The sequence below is a fragment of the Cynoglossus semilaevis genome, chromosome 18 (genome assembly GCF_000523025.1).
Source record: "Cynoglossus semilaevis isolate Cse_v1.0 chromosome 18, Cse_v1.0, whole genome shotgun sequence".
Taxonomy (NCBI): Eukaryota; Metazoa; Chordata; class Actinopteri; order Pleuronectiformes; family Cynoglossidae; genus Cynoglossus; species Cynoglossus semilaevis.
In genome coordinates, this window is record NC_024324.1 from 5,360,794 (window position 1) to 5,368,339 (window position 7,546).

General features: G+C 42.4%; 1 long non-coding RNA gene across 1 annotated transcript in view; it reads left to right on the forward strand.

Moving 5' to 3' along the window:
* The window catches only part of LOC112488522 (uncharacterized), a 24,604-nt gene extending 19,674 nt beyond the window's left edge, over window positions 1-4,930 (forward strand). The window contains exon 3 of the long non-coding RNA XR_003052662.1: window positions 4,308-4,930. This is a non-coding gene — a long non-coding RNA (uncharacterized LOC112488522). The remainder of the gene's footprint in view (window positions 1-4,307) is intronic.
* The last annotated feature ends 2,616 nt before the right edge of the window (window positions 4,931-7,546 follow it).

The window sequence follows — 7,546 nt, forward strand, 5'->3', positions numbered from 1 at the left end:
CTGTCTTGTTGTGGTCAGTGCTAGCATTCCCCGGGCTAATCTACACTAAGGTCTAAAAACAATGATCGATATTTAGATTATAGATGAGGAAAGGAAACCATAGGTGAAGAGCAGACATGTTCCTCTGCTCCCCTCCTCCATCCACATCCAGCAGTGGACACGTGGAAGAATTTTTCAGTCATCATGAAGTCTTCGATTTGGCTGAGGGAAAAAAAAGAGCGAGACAGAAAGCAGGACGAGAGAAAAGAAGTTTTTTCCTTTTCTTTTAACCCAGACTCCTCCCCCTGCATTGTGACTGGCTGCAGGAGACGATCTGGTTAACAGTGAACTCAGAAGTGTGGACACGCCCTGAAGCTGTGAAGTGTGTGTGTGCCATGTTTATATTACCCCTTTTTTTTTTTTTTTTTACAAAAGAAGTTGAGAGGGAAAAGAGGATTTTGTGTTAACTACTGAAAACCCAATAGTAGATCCAAGCGATGGTTTTATATATTTGTACGTATATTTAGCCATTTGTATTTCAATTTAACTTCAACATAGAGACTGACAAGAGGCAGAGAAGCTGAAGAAAGTGTATGTGTGTATGTTTGTGTAGGAGAAAGTGAAGCAGGCTCAGACCTGTCCCACTGCCCCCATGAATACTCTGTAGTACTGACGTTAGGACCACCACAGTCTTTCAGCACATACTTCTGCCGTCAGTCTTCAAGACTGTCCGTCAATATGAACCAAAAACAGAGCTCGGCCGTCAGACTGACCACCTGAGGAAGGTGGTCAGTCTGGACAGAACGATAAGTGCAGCATAGCCAATAATTCCACCATCCATCCACTTATCGTTTCTTTAACACACATATTGGTATTTACACACACCCAACTAACCCACCGTTCCATGCAGTGAGATGCAGTCAAGGTAATGCTAGTTTGTCTCATGCTCTTTTCGATGCCCCTCTCATTGTAGCAAAGGATAGTTTTTTGTCAATTAGTATTTGTCTTGAAAAGGTGGTCAGACAAAAAACTAACAAGTTTTTTGTCAATTAGTATTTGTCTTGTTTGTTTATTACATGTTACAGTTATATCAGCTGTATCAACGAGTGTCTTTTATTCAGTCCTGACACTGTAGCTCATAAAGGAGAAACCTCACTCAGCTCTACTAGTTTGATTATTTCAGATAGAGGTTTGAAGAAAAAAAAAAACTGAAGAAGTGAATCCAAAAAGCAAGAGCAACAGGACAAGCCTGGCAACGTCACAACAATGTTGAAACACGGAGGGGGGACAGGTTTAGAAGTTTCCCTCCTGTTTCTCATCTAACGTCTGAAACAAGGAGACACTGAAACAGAGGAGAAGGGAACAAAACAAAGTGCATTCAGATGACACAGGGAGGAAACACAGTGATTAGGAGACAAGGGGTAAGGTAAAAGAGGAGACGCCAGGAAGAAGCAGGGAAGTAGCGAGAGGAGAGTGCATGGGCAGTAGACCTTAACCAGATGCAGAAGGTTTCTCAGTGGACGTCGGCCAGCAGGCATGTACTCATGCTTTAGCTATGTCATGAACCGACTGCTCTTAAAACCTCCTCCTCTTTCTTTCCTCCCCCACTTTCTCTCTCCAGTCTCCTCTCAACTCCAAACTCCAAACTGCGTCAGCCCCTCATCTCCCCCAAATTGTTCACATAATGTATAAACACAAAGGAGCGACTCGGAAGTGTTGCGCCTACTTTGCCGTGATTTATTGTCAAATACGTGGTGATAGAAATGGTCACGTGTGAAGTAGAAAAGTAGGAATGTAGAAAAAGACACGAGCTTCTCCTAAGTTTGTCAGTTTTTCTGAGCAGGGAAAGACGGAAGACTGAGCTTTTTGCATGATGGTAATTTTCCATTGAACACTCATGATGTGAGAGAGCGGGGCAGGGTGAGAGACATAGAGTGTGCGTGTAGTGAGAGAGATGAGAGAGAGAGAGGAGGAGGAGCTAGACAAAAGAAAATAGAAAAAAAAACATCTGTAATTCTCAAGTGGAATTTCTTCCATCACCAGCCAGACCTCTGCAACCGACAGAGAAGATCAACACACACACACACACACACACACACACACAGTCTGGTAGGTCTGTAGGCCTACACTGTAGATCATCACTGACTCCTCCTGTAGTTAAATCAGGAAGACTTCCCAAACCCAAACGACAGAGTTAAATCTGGTTGGGCTCTGTGTGGACTGCAGGCCTGGAGATCACTGCGACTGTACGTTCAAGATGAAGTAAAACTTCTTGTCATGGAGTAAAAGTTATCTTCTTATACACACTGTAAACCTATTGTTCAGTATTTTTTTCTAGAATGGTAGCTGTGAGTATAACAAACCCCCAGAAAAACCACAAGAGGTCCACGTGAAGCAGCTTCTGATGATGTCATCAGGCCAGGCCAAATGGCTGAGCTGGTGGGGGGTGAGAACCCGAGTAATGACTGTAATGTGGGAAAGACGGCTCCCCACCTCTTTAAGACCCATGGCTCCGCAGTAGGCTCCATGAGGAAGTAATGTGTTCCAGGTGCTGGGGAGAAGGTACACAAACACACACACACACATGTCAGTAAATAAACTCCAAAACTAGTCATGTTCTTTATTATTATAACAGTATTTTAACATCATTAACTCCAAAACTAGTCGTGTTCTTCATTATTATAACAGTATTTTAACATCATTATTATCATCAGCCACCACAAAAGCTTAATGTCTGTGTGAAACTGTATCAGTTTCAGTTCAGTGGCTGGAGGCCCACTGACCCTATATGTTAATGACTTAGACACATGTGAACACCGCCAGGAATACACACATATAATAAATATGAATAGTATTAATAGTAATAGTAATAAGGCCGGACTGCAGTCCAGATTTGTTTGTTAAAATGTCTCAAGCACCGTAAGGAGCTCCGAAACTACTTAAACCTAAAACATGATAACATCGTCAGTTTGCCTCAGTCTTTGCCTTTTTTTTTCTCCTTAGTAAATAAATGAAGGCCTCACATATGCACTGTAGAAAGCCACATCTAATATTTAATATTTATTAATTAATATAGTTAATATCGTATCCCTCACCCACACAAACCACAAAGCCACAGGACGATGAATGAACATGTTGATCCACTCACCTCCAGACGAACTACCTGTACTGTACTGTACTGTACTGTACTGTACTGTACTGTACTGTACTGTACTGAACTGTACTAAAGCAGTCGTTTGTAGCATTAACCATTTGATAACACGTTAATTCCGGACTCCGCTGGGATTAATTAAGTCTCTTTAATGAAGTCGTTAACACCTGAGAAGCGTCTGGCAGATTTTTGTTAAACTCTTTTTACTTTTCCAGATTAGAGTGAGTTAAGTTAATTACTGTTCACAGAATATACACACACACACACACACACATATATATATATAGTTATAGTAATATTGTCGCTGTGTGTGGAACATCTGTGGATTCATACATTAGAATCAGTATTTAAAAAAAACTCATATGTAAACTTATATTATCAAAAGGAAGATATTTGAATTTTGATCGTCTCTTTAAGTTTGTAACACGGAGAGTCAAGTCCTGAGTGATATGACAGGACACTGAGCTGAACTCCCCCCCTCCCTTCTTTCTCCTGTTTGGCCCTGCGCTCTGTTTTTTCTGGATTGCAAACCCTAACATTTGGACTGTGGATCCAGAGGATCTGTGATACAAGCAGAGAAGAAAAGAGAGGGAGTCAAAGGGAGCAGCAGGAGGAGGAGGAGGAGGAGGAGAAGTGATGATGTGGAGCTTGTGAAAGTAGAACTCAGTCGGGGCGAAAGAGGCAAATGGGAGAAACGATTTCTGACTTTAAATACTTTGCATACGTTGCATTACTTCATAAAACCAGGCTGTGGTTCTGTCCTTTTCTAAATAATTCATATTCTCAGGTGATTCGTACTTTGTCACCACCTACAGACTTATCTGGTTCCACATAGTACACTCCTAGTATACCACCATGTGTACATTTCCTCTTCATCAGCATCCTCTTCATCCCACCTCCTCCTCCTTGTAGGTCAACACAGGGGCTGTTAGCATTGGCTCCTCCTGTTATTAGCAAGCATTTAGAAACGTGACTTGTAGAGAAACTCCCTGTGTCTTTTTTTTTTTTACGTAAATCCCTCGTCGCTGCGTTTCTGCCCCTGCCCCACGGCTTTAACACAGAGCATCACATAGGGACCACATCATTACCACCACTACATGAACTATTTTGAGACCGTTTGTGCTTTTCAAACTGGGGCTTATTGATGTTAAGCACATCACTGCTGTCTTCTTAACAGAAGCGGTCGGTTCTCCTGCTGCCGATCGGAGATGTCGTGGCTGTAGTTTTTCCTCCTCAGCTCGCCTCCTCCCACTGGCCTGCAGGGTGGAAAAAATGACACAGCAGCAGCAGACAGAAAATACAAGAGGTAACGCTGCTCCCAGACACGGTGATCTACTGGAAACAGAACGAAAACCCTCAGTTTTCCAGGCTGTTATAAGAAAATAACATCAAGTGAATCTGCTCCTTTCTCTGTGTAAACATGAGACATTTATCAGTGACTACAGACTGGTGTGGTGTGTCACACCAAAGATATCAAATCTAAGAGGACCATTGCATTTATGTCCAACACGTCTCCTATGGCTAAAGGTCAAATGAAGATTTAATTTAGTGGCGTCAGCTGCTAAGAGCTAACAGCGGTCAAAGCAGGGACCGAGATCAGCTGTTACCGAGGCTCCATCTTTGTCCCCGGGCCACGGCCTTTAACCACAGGCCCAGGGAGCCCTTAAAGATGTGACTGCCCTGGGCAAACATCCACCAGGTGTTTTATGTGGCAGGTGCAGGTTTGATTGGCAGCAGGTGGCAGACAGTCCAGGCGCTAACTGTGGCCGCAGTAACACAGCAAGACAGCAGGGGTGTCAACCGCGCAGCTAGAGACACAATGTAGTGGATTCTGTCTTTGTTCAGTCATCAGTCAAAAAGTAGTGTAGCTCACTAATCCAAATCATGGGATTATTAATAAGTGAAAATGTCAAGATAATGACATTAGGTAAGTGTTTCTCTAGCTTCATGGAGTTGGTGGATTGTCATTAACAAATCCAAAATGACCAGGTCAATATGAACAACGTTGGTTTTTAGACTTTTTTAGACTTTTTGTCCACGTTCTTGCCAGCCAATCAGGGCATCGACTACAACTCCTCTGTTGGTTCATCTACCCAGGAGCCATGTCAGATTAGGAGTCCTGCCCCAGGACTGGTTATCAGGTCGATTAGCAGGAACTGGGATCGAAGCCCCGACCCTCTGATTGGAGGATCATGTTCTGTTTCTACTGCGCCACAAGAACTCGACTGTATGTTTGGAACTAGCAAACTAAATATAACTCTCCGAGCCAAACCTGTGGTTGACTTTGACGCAAACATTTCAGTGCGACAAGGTATAGATTATTCAGATTAGGACAGTTAATCTAATCTGGTCTAATCTAATCTACGAAATACTGCAGAATTAATAAATATCACCATATTGTTTTATCTTCATCATCATTATTATTATTATTATTTTGTGCTATTTATATAAAGTGTCAAGTGTCAGCTATTTATATAAAGTGTCAGATTATGGGATTATTTCTATTTGGGAGTTTATTGTGTATTTAGTATTTAAGTGTCAACAGGAAACACATCCATTTGGGACATGTCATGCAGATTATGGGATTATTTCTATTTGGGAACTGTACTGAACGTAGTTGCTCTTTTCATTTCCTTCCTGTTTCCACCTACATTTTATTCATCTTTCCGTATTTCTAACTAGTTAATGACCTGCGACTCATCAGACACTCGTTGTTGTTCAGTAAAAAGCCGACATCTGAGAAGCCCAGTCAGAATTCTTTCTCTCAGCCCTTTCCCCGCTCTGCAACTGTTGTGCAGAGCGTTTTCTTCCTCGCCATCTGTGAAATCATTCAAGTGCGGAGGAGGTCTGAAGGAGTCGTCTTGCCTCCTTGTTGTCACACTAACTGTGGCGGCCGTAAAGTCCTAGAGACCAGGGCCTGACGAAAAAAACTCACAGGCATGGTCTGTGAACGCAAACTGACTGATGGCACTTTAAATGTGACCTTGATCTCGTTCTGTAACCTGTTGTTTTTCTGTGTCCTGCGTCTGCTGTGGAAGTGGAGGCTGGTTGGCTGAGTTGAAAAGACATCTGCCTTGTAATTAGATGGGTCTGGCCTAACCAGATTAAATGAAATAACTGTGAAAAAAGAGATTAAAAGAGGTTGTTTCATGTTGGGGTTCCTCCTGCTTTTTACAGAACCTGGAAGTTTTGCAGTAAGGCATGAAGGAACATGGCATCTGTGAGCCTTTAGAGTAATGTGTGGAAGGGTTTTTTCCCTCCTGAACTTTGACCTCTTCCCTATAATTCTTGTTAGCTACCCATCATTCTCCCACCAGGATCCTAATCACCTTTGTATACCAGACTCCTGAAAACAAACTCGTGTCTTTCTAAATGTTGTTGTCACCAACTTTACAGAACAAAGTAAAAGAAAGATTAAACTCATGGAGTTTGTTTTATTCTGGTATGTGGAACTGGGATAGAAAGGAAACAACACTTTCCATACTGGAAAAAGAGAAATGTTGAAAATTCCTCCCTCCCTCCTAAAAGCTCCACCGGTCTGATCCATCAGACCAAAATAAAACTTCAAGAACCAGAGCGATGTCAAAGAGGAGGTTCCACTGCAGGGACGTGATGGGAGGAGCAGAGAAGTCCAGGTCTCAGATTACCATTACTGTTAATATTAATGGTTTTGAAAACGTTTTTTTCTGGCGTATTTTGCATCTTCCGTCGGGCTTTGTCATTTTTAGTTTTTTCTATTTTTCTGTCTTTGAGAGTCTAGATCAAAATGGCTGCATACACTTCCAGCTTCAGCCCCACTCTCAGGTGTTACCTCGACTCTTCCAGTGTAAGGGTTAACGTTGTAAATGATATTTGTTTGTAAATGGTAGTTCAAACTTTTTGTTTTATTCTCCAAATGAACATCTTTTGAAACAAAGGTTGGTCACAGATGGACTGTGTTGTCCTCCTCTGCTCTAGCGTGTCATCCAGAGCTTTGAACGCATTTTCCCAGATGTGTAATGATATACGGCTGGGTTGAACTTGCCCCTAACCAGTAAAGGAGAGAGAGAGGGAGTGAGGGAGGCAGAGAGGGAGGGAGAGAGAAAGAGAGAGAGAGAGAGAGACTCCAGACAGCTGAACTCAAATGTGTTCCTCATGTGTGTGCTGTAATATGGAAAAGATTTCAGCTCCACTTCACTCACTGTGGCTGGGTTAGGTTTAACCCTTCAACAGCCGGCGCACGTGTACTTTTTTAAACAGCGTTCAAACTGCAGGTCATGTGTCGTTCTAATTTCTCAAGTAAAGAAAACCTTTGGTCAAACATTTCTCATCATCAACTTCCGCTGTGTGTTTGCCAGCAGCTCTGTGAAGGTGATCTGATGGTGAAGTCTCACCAAAAATAAAAGAAATCAAAAGATTCACAGAACTAATGAGTGG